Source organism: Nipponia nippon, unplaced genomic scaffold (assembly GCF_047370975.1).
Source record: "Nipponia nippon isolate SJK-2023a ecotype South Korea unplaced genomic scaffold, ASM4737097v1 scaffold_2, whole genome shotgun sequence".
Classification (NCBI taxonomy): Eukaryota; Metazoa; Chordata; class Aves; order Pelecaniformes; family Threskiornithidae; genus Nipponia; species Nipponia nippon.
Window position 1 is genome coordinate 131122526 of NW_028262336.1, and position 13737 is coordinate 131136262.

At 46.3% G+C, this 13737-nt stretch overlaps 1 pseudogene; it reads right to left on the reverse strand.

Moving 5' to 3' along the window:
• Positions 1-474: 474 nt before the first annotated feature.
• On the reverse strand, positions 475-12780 carry LOC104014861 (olfactory receptor 51L1-like; annotated as a pseudogene).
• Between the last annotated feature and the right edge of the window lie 957 nt (positions 12781-13737).

The following is a 13737-nucleotide window of genomic DNA, read 5'->3' on the forward strand; positions in this document are numbered from 1 at the left end:
ATTGCTGATATTCCTAGCATAATATTGGTGGATATATCCAGTATTCTGCTGCAACATTTTAAACTTCATTGCAGTATTTATTTCTTCCTTTTTTTTTTACCAAAGAAAGCAGGCAGAACATGATTCTCCATTAGACATTATTTTAAGAGGAAAATCAATGGAGGAAATCATGTTTGGTTAAAATATTTATGCAGTTGCATCACTCAGAGTTATATGCATTTCTTCTAATTAATAACATCTTATGTGTGCAATGTAAGAAGCCGCATCTGACTATAACAATGGCACACCTTGCAGCTGGAATTTTGCTGCCCAAGTCTTAGCAGTTATTCCAGTTGGCACCGGGTGGTCAGTTTGCCCTTAAACTTTTAACCTAATTCTCATTGCCTTTCTGAGCTGCGTGACTCCACTGCCACCTGCAAGGCTTTACCCACCCACCTCTGCAGTCACGGTCAGACCCCTCAGCTCCGATGCAGCTCACACCATGACCATGGAGTCACATCTGGTTTCTTGCAGCTTTCTGGTGGTACAGATCTGTTTGGTTTTCACACTGTACACGATCTGGTTCATCATGGTGGGACCAGCAAGCAGATGTTGGCCATGAGGATGTGAACAATAGGAGAAGCATTTTTTCCCAAACTTGTGAATGACAGACAGACCGATCACTGGGATGTCGAAGATTAGGACGGCACAGATGTGGGAGATGCAGTGTTCAAGGCCCTGGACTGCTCCTCCTTGGATACAATACTCAAGATAGTCTTAAGGATCATGATGTACAACAGAACAGGTAACAGTAAGTCTGAAGCCATCAAGGAAAGAGCAAACACTTAAGCCATAAATGCTGCTGTCTCACAAATGTTACATAAATGTGACTGGGCCACACTGACGATATCCTGGTGTAGACAAGAAAGAGTGCGAGAGACCAGTTACCCAGTGATATTGCAGCATCTTCAAGAGAAAGGAGGACAGGAACATCAGAAGCACTGCCTGGATGGTCAACCCCACACCAGTCTTGGTGACCAGGGAGTTTGTCAGGAGGGGTGTGTGCCTCGGGGGCCGCAGGTCATGACAAAGAGGTCAAAAGCTATGACCATCAGCACAGCAGATTTGATGGTGGAGAAGGTGTGGATGAAATACAACTAGCTGAGGTATGAGTCAAAGTAGATGGCTTGGTAGTAAAACCCACACAGCTCAGGCTCCAGCATCTTCAGCCTGTCACTGTCTGCTCTACTGGAAGACCCAGACTGGACCCAGTGCCCAGACATGGTCTCACCACTGCTGAACTGGGGGGAACCACTGCTCTGCACAGCCTGCGTGCCCCAGCACCCCCAAAGACCCAGCACTGTCCACCTTCACTGCAAGGTGTCCTGGTGATGTCGGGGTCACTTGTACCCACCAGCACCCCAGGCCCTTTTCCACAGATCTCCTTTCTAGCCAGACAGTCCTCATCTCGAATGAAAGCACCAATTAAAATGAAATTTAAAACAAAATCTGTGGGACAAATCTATTCAGACCCAAGGCTGTCTGTGGCAACAGCACACTACGTCCTCAAGCACTGTTTTTATTTGTGCTAATTATCATTAATAATAACAACTGGCTGTTATGGCTCAGCTGTATATTTGAACTCTGTGGGATCTACTTTCTAAGCAACCTCACATTTCGTAATCCTTGAACCATTCTGATTTCAATAAGATTATCAACTCACAACCACTTCTATTTACAATCCTACTTTCTTAGCCATCCCAAATAGCTTTGATGCCCACTTACAGCCTCCTCTTCAGGAGCTGTGATCAGCGTAAGTCACAGCTAGCAACCCTCTCATGGAAATACCTCCCCCACTTCATTTGGGAGTCCCTCTGTTACATATAGTAAAGTAAGTTTTTTTTCTTTTCTGGAATTTCCCATGGAACAAAAAAAAAAAAAAGCCTCCTACCAGGCTTGATTGTCAATCAATTTTGAAAGCCTTTTTGTCAGAAGTGTGATATCCATCCTTCCCAGAGAGACAGGCACATAGATAACCATTCATAAAGCACCTAGCATTTCTAGCAGCACTCACAAAATCAATACAGCCGGCTGCTGTATTTTTCACCAAATCATACAGTTTACACCTGAAGCGGAGTTGAAATCCAAATACTCAGAGTTGAGTTTATCTTATTATCCATGAGACAGTAAAAATGGGAAGGCTCAGGAGGCCAAGTCAGTCAGCGATCAGATCACGTCTCTCGTAGGGCAATCGCACCGGCCTCACAGGCGATGTTGCTCTGGATGCATCCCGGCGCGATGTCCCTCCTCTCAGTATCACATCACCGGTGGCTGCTCTTCCGTTTATAAACACCACTATAACCTCTCCAGTCTCTTCTGCTATCTATATGTGCCCATGTTTTTCCCATACTGAATGTGAATTTTATTCTATTTGTGGTTTTTTTTAGACCATTCCTTCAATTTTTCAAGATTACGCTGGGCACTAATCTTTCTTTTTTCTGTGCTCCTGGAGAAGCTGTGGTAATAAAATAAGTATTTTCTTTTCTCTGCTACCCAGGCTAATATAAGGTCCAGGATGCTCATTCAGATTCTCACTTCTTCTTTCTCTGTAGTAGCAAAAGAAATGGGATTTGAAACTTCCCCATAATGGTTCAAGCTCAGCAATATTCTCTGGCTCATTTATGAAAATATTATGTAATATCCATGCTAATTCACCTCAAAAATTAAGAGATATATTCTTTTCCCCTATGTATAAACTTTGCCACCTTTCCACACAAAAGAAATTATCTGATTGATGTGATTTATATTTGACAAATTCGTAAAAGTTTCTGCTTGTCTCATTACTTGCCAAAAACCATTACTTGATCATTCATTTATGTATAAATTTTCTAGGGATTGTGACTAAATTTTACCCTAGAGTCTAAACACAGGAGCATGAACATCCCAGGGAATCCCTAACCAGTGAATTGCTGGCAGCTGGGAGGTTTTGCAGGGTGCACCACGAAGCTGAGCGGTACAGGGACCTGTGCCCTGCCCCAGGGCGAGCAGTGCAGCCCCGACACCTCCGGGCTGTTAAACTGCACAGAACTCCACGCACAGTGGCCACAACCGGCCCTTCTGGCCAAAGCTGCGCCGGGACGGTCCCCACAGTTTGCTCGTAGAGACTTTGCCTGTGCCGGCCCCCTTCCTATACTTTCCTACTGGCCACTACTGGAGTGTTCAGACCTCCTTTTTTTTCCGATTTTAAAGGCTTTTTTTTCCTCTGCCTTTTCCCAGGCTTCTGCTCTTTCCTCCCTGCCCACGGTATCTGAACAGCAGCGATGAGGTAAAATTGCTTTAGTAATACTTGAGGCTGCGATGAGATCAGTCATCAACCTCAGTGTATTTCTGTGAAACAGAAATGGGACCGTTGCCTTTCACAGAGTTTCCCCAGATTCACGCTAGCTTCACTGAAGAATATCAGGGTCTAAATCCGAATAAGGGAGTATGTCACTTCAGGTCCTACCATGCGCAAATGACAGAGTGCGCTACAAACTCTTAAGAGTAATTGGAAAAAGTTTCAAGAGCAAGATATTAGTTAGTTTTCTGTTGATGACTAAGAGCGAAGTGAAGAATCTGAAAGATAAGACCTATCAATAGAGTCATTTTTAAGCAAACATCTGGATAGATGGATGCCTAAACAGATGTTTTCTTACACGAATAATGGAGCGTCTGCTGTGGCCAGTGCAGCAGAATCAAAGCCTTCTGCTGTTCATGATCTTTGCATAGCACTAAAAATCCCTTAAATGCATTTTATATGAGAGGTGTATGGACTCCTGAGGGAGGATTTATCATGGAGCCCAGCGACCCCTGTAGTGGTTAACTCAGCTGGGAGCCTCAGCTGATATTTATCGCTTTAAATCACAGATGACCTTTAACATTGCACAAGCAGTGAAACGGTCCTGCGTGTTTATTCAGTCTAGAATGGTCTTTGCCTCTTCCAACTTCTGTGCTTAATTTCTTTTCAATCTCATTGATTGCAAAAGACAGAAATGGATGAATCCACTTTATGAATCATAGAATCATAGAATCGTTAAGGTTGGAAAAGACCCTTAAGATCATTGAGTCCAACCACAACAACAGACTGCCAGTGGTTCACAAGTACGCTCCAGCTGAAGGGGGGCTGTGGCAAGGCAAGCCAGGCCCTGGCCCTGTTTAAACAGAAAAGCAAACATCGTTATACACTTACACATCTTCCTGATACAAACCTCCCATGTTAACAGTGTCAATAACGCTAATAAATCCAAGGCGTGCAGACTTCAGATCTTCCAAACCTGTTATATACATATATGGAAATGCAGTACTCAGATCACCAGCTAAAATTCTATTCTTTATGGTATTTGCAGATACAGCCCTTCTGCTGGACCTTGAATCACCACCACAGGGGCCAGGTTCCACTTTGAGAGCCACAGATGTAAACTGGCAGCTATGGCTCCAGATCAGAGCAAGCAAACTGCTCCTGCCTGCACGTCAGGAGGACGCTTTGCTGCATGCACGAGCTCTCCCCTACCGTGCCCCTCCATCCCCTGGGATGGATGTCTGCCAGCCTCCCTCCTCCTGTCTTTTGGGGAAACCAGCAATGTGCAGCAGGTGGCCAAATGCTGGGATCCCTGCACGTTGGCTGCCCAAGTTAAGATCAAAGCAATCTTTAATCTAAATACAGGTTGAGCAGAACAATGCTGAGATGAGTGGCTGGGTCTGTTGCTCCCTTCCTGCCCCATGGTGGGATGTCAGCACTCCACGGGCTCTACAGCTTGCCCCAGAGAGGTTCCCGAGCTGGTCCCACAACTGTCCCACCCTCCCAAGGTGCAGCAGGCAGCTGGACCCCATCACGGCATACAGCATTAACAGCCAAAGTGACCCACAGTGACCGAGATGGGCAGAGGACAACTCAAGTAGCCTAAATGGGAGAGGGACAGACACAGAGCTGCAGGCTATGGCCGGGATGTTGGGGTGTGGAGAGAAGATGAGGCAGAACCTGTCCAGGGATGGAGGAATGTGTCTGCCATTGCATTTCAGCAGGTAATCACCTTGTGTTCAAAGCAAACGGAAAACGTCCAGCTCCAGTGGTTGACAGGCAGGGACATCCACTGCGGTGCTTCTGTGCGTGGCACCACAGCCATGCCTGTGCCTGCAAACCCAGCGTGTTCAGGGTGGAGAAGGAGCCCGGTTACAGCCCCTGAGTTACAGACACCAGAGGGGCTGCACGGTCATGTCCCAGTGCATGCACAGCTCACTGGGGCGCCGTGCTGAGCCAGGCTCTCGGGGTGGGTGGCTGCTGATTTAGGTAGCTGCTGCACTGAAGATTTCTCCTACAGCTCCTGCCTTGGGAATGGTTATTAAAGACACAGCGTCCCTCCTGCAGTGGCAATGCATGTCCATCCCCAAGGCTATGATTCTAGTGCTCGTCTCCATCAACAGCCCCTCAGGGCTTGTACCGCCAGGGACGAACAGAAAAAGCTTTACTGGGTTGGAGCTGGGACCACTGGGAAGGACATGCTGTGGCACCCTGGGAGGGCTCCTCGGCCGGCTCCTGGGACATGGCCAGGGACCACAGGGCAGCTGAGTCCTCTGGAGCCTCTCACATGTGTGCCCCAGGCTCTGGAGGATGGGGAGCCCAGCTGCTGCCCGGAGGTCCCCGGGAGCGGTGGTGGGCACACGTCTGCCCCGAGGCCCCAGCGTGGGAGAACATAGGAAACCTCACCTTAGCTCAGAGCTGGATTTCAAGGCAACCAGCAAATCACCATAAAAATGCAAACTCCTGATTCCACTGGGTGCTAAAAATGGGCATGAAACAGAAATGTGAAATACATTCCATAAATCTCAGAGTTGTTCTTCTTAAGCTATATTTAGCTGTGAAGATTGCTACCTTTCAGACTGGAAGAACAGCTTGCAAGTTTGAAAGATTTTTATAGTTTTTCTGACTGTAAGTTCATCTATTAAAAGGCAGCACCTCTCACCACAAACTATACTTGTCTGACATATTTGCAGCTACATACTTACAGTAGCTATGTATTTATAATGATATTTTTATAGCTACAACAACCACTACCTCTGCTAGCTCTACCCTCAGAGTTTCTGCAGTCTGACGGGCACAACTGCCAGCCGTCCTGCCCGTAGTTCCCCAAAGGCCCCAGAGTCCTTCTTGGGGACTTGTGGCCAGCAGTTTGCTTTGCACTTGCTGGTGCAGGATGCTTTGGTTGGTATCGAGGGTAAAGCATGTCAACAGATGCTGAGGAAGGTGTCAGACGTGTTTCACATTCATTTGATTAAGGACTGCTAGGGAAGGAAGGGATGTGCATCTTTTATTTCCCGGATTCACCCTAGTTTGGGATGCGTGGCCTTCTTGCAAAACAGGATTGGAGACCTGAGCAAAAGTGTAAACAGACCTGGAGGAGATGAGGTTTAAAATCTTGTTTTCAGTTCTGCCCTGAGATGCAGAGATTTCATTTTGCTTTAAAATGCTGTGCTGAAAAAGACTATTAATCAGTATACAGGCTTTCCTTGGTGCGTAAGTTTTCTAAAATGGCTAAAAATGTCTAACATGATGAGTTAGAACTGTTCAAAAAAATAAGTATTGGTGGAAAAAGACAGTATGGCTGAAGGATAACACCCAGGGTTTGTAATCAGGGCATACGTAATTGTGAAAGCATTTCCAGCAGGCAGAGATTTTACCTGAGTGAATAATTTTTCAATAAAGGGTGCTGAAAAATCCATGTGTTATTCAAAACATTGTACTGCCATTTCAGTGTGGTTTTAATAAGTGGACCAAGTATAGCAATCAGGTATTTCTCCTTCTCGAATGTGAGCTAGGGCGCACGGCACCACGCAGCAGCAATGCACTGACCTTCTCCTCCACGCTCTTGGCCTCCACAGGGACGACGGCTTCTGCCTCTGGTCTGTACCAAAGAACACAGGCTGGGAAGACGGGGACCCTCTGAGTCCTGGCAGGGTACCAAAGCCAGCCAGGAGGTTCCTTGTCCTGGTGGGGCTACAGCTATTTGAAGGAAAGAAGAAATACAAATCTGTATCTGTGGGTATGAGTGAACTCCGTGTCGAGTTCCCACCAGCCGGGCAAAGGAGCAATGAAGCGTGATCACTGATGCAGGGATTGCGCAAGAGAATCAAGGCAATCTTAAATCTGAAATTCTCTCCAGGGTGAGATGCCAGATGCAGGGGTGATACAGAAAGTGCCTTACACAGCCCTGAACCACCATCACTGGGAGCAGGCAGAATGGAGAATTAGAGCAAGCCACTCCCAGGAGCGTTGTCCAAAACGCAGGTTTCCCTTGTGCTCCGAGCCTTTGTGTGTTAAACAGAGCAGGTCTGCTTATTTTTTACACCTAAGGGCTGGTGCCCATTTGCATGTAAGATGACATTTTAATGTTGCCTCTTGGCAAATCCAAAACGGCTTTAGGATTTACCTTTCAAGGTAAAACAAGGTGTGGTTTTTAACCGTGACTATAACTCACTGCTGGAACAAGTGCCCACAGATGGTGGTGAGCACTGTCCCTGAAGATGTTTCATCCAGAGTCTTCCTAAAAGATCTCCGTGCCACAAAATAGTTTGTGTGGCCTGCAGAGTCTTTGGGGGAAACATTAGAGCTGAGGTAGCAGACGACATCAGACCCATCATCTCAGCTGTCTTTAAAAGCTGTGTCCTGCAAGTCAGAAAGAAAAAGCATATCTAATATGGAGGAAAAGGAACAGAAAGAGGAGAAGTTGCTGAAAAACTCCTGCCCTGGGAACCCTCCCAGCCCCTCCACTCACACAGTTTTCCTGAACTTGGAGAAATGACCCTTTTGAAGCTCCAGGTGGATGCATTATTGATAGGAAAAGTTTCCTGACTGCCGTGGCTGAATTTTAGAGATATTGATAGTGTTTTGTAGCTGGCTCCACACAAGCCACAGAGTGTGTCTGCCGCAGCTATGCAACATGTATGATGATAAATATAGTTGTCTCGTTTACTCAGTAATTCAGTATTTCTACAAGCCCTTTGTCGTGGTTTAACCCCGGTGGACAGCTCAGCCCCACACCGTCGCTCGTTCACTCCCCCTGCCCCCCGGTGGGATGGGGGGAGAATTGGAAGGGTAAAAGTGCAAAAACTCATGAGTTGAGGTAAAGACAATTTAATAGGTAAATTAAACCTATCCTCCTTCTTCCCTCATCTTTTATTGCGGAGCACTAGAACAGGCTGCCCAGGGAGGTGGTTGAGTCCCCATCCCTGGAGGTATTTAAGATGGGGAGATGTGGTGCTCGAGGACATGGTATAGATGGACTTGGCAGTGATAGGGACATGGTTTAGTGGTGGCCTTGGCAGCACTGGGTTAACGGTTGGACTTGATGATCCTGAAGGTCTTTTCCAACCTAGACGATTCTATGATTCTATAGGTTCTGGAATATCCTTTTGGTCAGTTGGGGTCAGCTGTCCCAGCTGTGCCCCCTCCCAGCTCCTTGTGCACCCCAAGGCTACTCACTAGTGGGGCAGCGTGAGGAGCAAAAAAGGCCTTGAGGCTGTGCAAGCACTGCTCCGCAATAGCTAAAACGTCCCCGTGTTATAAACACTGTTTTCATCACAAGTCCAAAACATAGCCCCATACAAGCTACTATGAAGAAAATTAATTCTATCTCAGCCAAAACCACTACACCTTTCCTTCTTATTTCTATTTATGTAAACAAAATTCCGCAGGTAGACGTTGTTTTGGCACGCAGTGTTTTGCCAGAAACACCGTTACCAATGGGATAAGTGTTTGGGTCCCTGCTGTAAAACGAGCAGTAACACAAAATGTCATATCACTTTGTTGTCCTTTGAACAACCACCCTTCTCCTGCCCCATTCTTCGTCTGTCTCTCCCTCCCGGACCACCACAGTCTTCCACTGAGGTGCCTCAATGACCATTCTCAATGTTCTCCACAATATCTCAATGTTGTCTTCACCTCCTTTCTCAACCATGTCAGCTTTTTGCTTCCTGTTTTTCCCATCACTAATCTCTCCAAGGAGATTCCTACTTACAGCCCAAGCCCAAGAAGAGCTCTTTCTTACGCTAAGTATATGCTGTTAATTCGGGACATGTCACTTACTATGAGCAGAAACCTTTCCTTTTGGTGTGTCCAGTTCCTTTGCTTGCCAGTGCTCTCGGGAGTTGCTAACACTTGTTTCTCTTTCCAGACCTCTCAGCAGGCTAAAGAATTAAGAACTGGGCTTCCCCAAGTGACAGAGCTGTCTTTGAACCACAGACATTGAATAATTATTTCATTCATTGGATAACACATGGCTGATCCATACAAATCAAGATATAGACATGCCATCGAAGTGGCATACAAGTCTAGCACTGATATTTATTTATCTGAAATTTTGCAATTGAAAGTGTAATATGCTTTGTTGTTATTTAACATTTTTGTTGTTATTTAGCATCTCAGTCATGTAGCCCAGGAAGAGAAGCAATTGGTAGCCGTAGCATTTAGTGTCTGTACCTTTGCTATACATTGAAGCACAGATCAGATACTTTAATATAGTATTAGAGGTGTAGAATGAAAAGACAATTCCTGCTACCAAGATCTTCAAATCTAAGGACAGGAGAAGAGAAAGAAATGAGGGGAGAAAAAGAACAATAAACAGCATGGGTCATGGTGAGAGGCTGCAGAAGCTGTATGTATCACTGTACGATGCCAGGCAAACAAGAGGCTATATTGCAAATTATGGATTTCATTAACAGAATCAGCTGGAAAACAGAGGGGGTTGAGATTATTTATATTTCCATTTTCGCATTGCTTCTCTTATCAAAATCATCTGGAACAGGTGAAACTTCATCTGTAGTAAAACAGCAAGACAAATATCAAATAATCACCCATGACTACCGTGCTGTCATTGAAATTGGCTTGTGACTGATTGTGCGGCCTTTAGATGGAACAGAGCATTATTCAGGTACTCAGAGTGAAAAAAATATGAAGGAGTCGGATGTTGGCCATGAAGACGTGAGTGAGAAGGCAAGCATGCTGGCCATACCGGTCAACCACGGACAAGCCAACCATGGGGATGTACAGGATCAGGACTGCCAGGATACGGGACAAGGTGTTCAAAGCTTGAGGTGTTTCCTCTGGGATGTGATGCTCAGAATGGGCCTAGCAATCGGTATATATGACATGAAGATGAGGATGAGGTCGAATGTCAGAAAGAGAACGGCTACAGCAAAGACATAGCAGTTATTGAACGCGATGTCTGCACATCTGGTTGATCAGACAGCAGGTAATGGCAGCCCTCCTAAGAGGTATCTGGAAAGGGCAGCCAGCCCGATCCTGCCTATCCTGGCACTGGTGAGGATGGAGGAGTATCTCAGCGGGTAGCAGATGGCCACATAGCGATCAGAGGCCATGGCCAGAAGCACTGAGGACTCCATGAAGGAGAAGGAACAAACAAAATAAAGCTGAGCAAAACAGGCATCAAAACTGATTTCCCTGTAGCTGACCCAGAAAACACTCATCACAGTTGGCATTGTAGACAGAGACAAAGCCAAACTGGTGGTGGCCAGCACGGGCAGGTAACAGTATACAAGCTCGTGGGGGCTCAGATCAGCCCCGATGACAGAGGATTGTGCAATGTCAATGCAAGTGAAAGGGATGGAGAGCCAGATGTGGGAAAGCTCTACCGCCCCGATGCCTGTTGGGGTGAACGGCACGAGAGGAACGAGATAAACTGGTTCTGCTGCAACAGGACATGATGAACTAAAGCCTGTAATCAGTGAACCAAAGAAAAAAAAAGCATGAACTAGAAATGATCCGATATCATAAATCTGCCAAATCTAAGCAAACAGATTTATGTTATGCACTCTGTCTCTCTCAGAGTGTTGCAGTACAAGCCCTTCTTTAAATGAGAGTTTGATGATACAGAAACATACCATTAAAGATGTAAACAGTGCACTTTGCTACGGCAAGAATAAATACCGCACACCTATGAGCCCAATAACTTCTTCATTTACCTGCTACTGTGATAAATATCAACATGCAGTGTTACTGTTATCATAAACATCATTAATCTAAGGAAAAGGGAGGAAAATTTGCAGTTGTTCCCCAGATAAATAATGACTAATCAAATGTACTGGGTGAAGCAAAGACATTTGTGCCAATTTCACATGCCCTCATGGCATTTCAGGGCTTCTGCGTTATGGAGTTGAGAGACCTTGCGTCATTGATATGTTTTTTTACTCCAGAAATAAGTAGGAGCCTCTCTTTATGTGATGAATTTGGCAGTGCTGCCGAGTTGTCTAGACTCTGCCCTGGCTGCTTCCAGTCCCGCTGCCAGAGGAGATGCGGTTTCACGCCAGCTGTGGCTCTGCTCTCCTCTCGTCCCTCTTCCCACACAACACACGCTCTGATGCCTTGGTTTCAAGGAGCCCAACTCTGCTGAGGAACCACATCTCCAGGTGCCACTATATCACACACCCCTCACTTGCCTAAACACAGCCAGGGAATATCCTCCAAGTCTTCGCACCGATTGCCCATGCTTTACAACAGACTCTTGGAGAAACAGCTGACAGGAGAGCCGTATTGCCTTTATAAGTATATAGTGCATCCACACTGAGACACCACAGAAATGCTGTATGTTCATTTTATCCATGGAGAATTTCCTAAGGACCTGGGAGGTGCACAGGACTTCTAGCCTGAATATCTTTTAAAGAGCAGTAAAGCATAATGAGACATAGCAATGTAAATCTGAATAATTCATACTAGACACCAGGTTCTGATTTTAGGCTGAGCAGGTAAAACTGACTTAAGAGAGGATTTGCCATTGCGGTTGGGAAGCAGGTTTCTGAAAACAGAGCACGCTTTGAGGTAGCAGGGGAGATATGAGAAGTTTTAGTGGCTGAAGGCAGAAAGGTTTGGTGGCTCAATTAAAACCAGGAGCACATTTTTAGTTGTGATTTTGCATTATCGGGTGCCTGTTACCAATGTACTAACACGAGGCTCCAGCCCTGGGTCTCTTACCTGAGTCAAAGTCTGAGCTCTGCCTCTCCGTGCCCATGAAATGCTGCAGCGCACAACAGGAGGCTGCAAAGCAGGGCCGGGGTTTGCCAGCTGAACCTTTTGTTTCACTCCCTGCTCAGCAGCTCCACGGTTACCGCTCAGAAGGATTTAAAAGAAAAAACCCAAACTGAATGCTAATAGTGGTTAGGACAGGAATCAACAACAGGGAACAGTCCTTCTTCTGCTGCACTAACCCGATGTTCACTCAGATCTCGTGCGCTTCTGGTTCCTCCATCTCAAAAGGTAACTGGGATGTCCCACGCTTTGGCTCTCTTACCAGTGATCCTGGGCATGCAGCGTGGCAGGGGCAGGCACTTCTGACTTCAGCTGGTTGGTTTCTTCCCCATTCCCTCAGTTATTTACTTCCAAATAGAAACAGACCATAACGGCAAGTGAAAATAGCATGCTAGCTAACGCACCGAGTCAGAGCAGAGTGGATACCAGGAGAACCCTTCAGACACTTTGGCTGACTGCAGATGTGTTTCTCCTGTGGTTGGACGCTAGCTCCAGCTTCTTTCTGACCATATGCTTCCCTTGCTTGATCAAAATCACCCATTTTTCCACTAGCTGTTTAAAGCAATAATGACTTCCTCAGCCGAGACCCAAGGGACCATCGGCAGCAAGGATGCCCCCCTCACCCTGGATGCTCACGCACAGGACAGCGCTGGTGTTGGTGGAGATGAGATAAACACATGTTGCTGCTCCTGTGGAAGGGTGTCCAAGAAGTTCTCATGTATCTCCATGCTCGCATAGTCTAATAATTGCAGTATTGTGTAATCATGCATAAAGTAGCTTTGCACTGATAGTACCTTGGCAGTTTGTCTGGCAAAAGGTCACTTTTTCTGCAGACGTGGCAGTGAAAGGCTGCTGCCAGTCTGGCCTTGGTAGAAGATGCATGAGACTATGAAATACTGGGCTGAATGCACAGCAGGCACTCACCAATACCAAAACTACTTGAAACTAGTAGGAAAAGGGTTTGACACAGACAAAAATACTTCTTTTACAGAGCAGTTTCTGGAACTTGTTTTCACAATCAGTTATGAAGGAGGACAGCACCAGGGAGTTTAAAAGGTGATTATACAAATTAATGAGTAATGGGTCCATAAACATATATTCTAGTGAGCAGTCGGGGACGTGACCTCTATTGTCACTAGGAAAACAACAGTGGAAGTTGGGATGCTATGAGGGGAACGGCCTGCAGAAATTGGCCAAAGTCGTGTACCCTCCCTATTCAGATCCCAACGACCTTCCCTGGGGAGATTTGCAATTCGATAGCTGCTCTGCAAGGAGTAAGCAGAACCATTGCAAAGGGCGATGGCAGACAACCCTCTCAGGGAGGACACGAAGCAAAGAGCGGTGGCCTTGGTCTGCCACCCATGTGTGCCCACTGGGGACCTGCCACGGGTCAAATACCAGTGGCACACGGGGCTGTGGGGGTGAAAGCTGCCTCTGAGCGCAGGAAATGCAGCAGAGCTGAGAGCAGCGTAAGAACCGAGGCACGCACAGAGACAAAATAAGGAGTTATATACTTCATTGCTGGTGTTCAGGGATGATCTTGGGGGACTAAAATCTCACTTGTCCAATTTAATCTCACTTCAGTGTTACAACATATTCCTGCGCGGCGAGGAAGCTTGCTCCGGGGTTGGTTTGTATGATAAGCTGAGCAAGCACTGGGCCAAGATACAGGAACAAACCCCCTG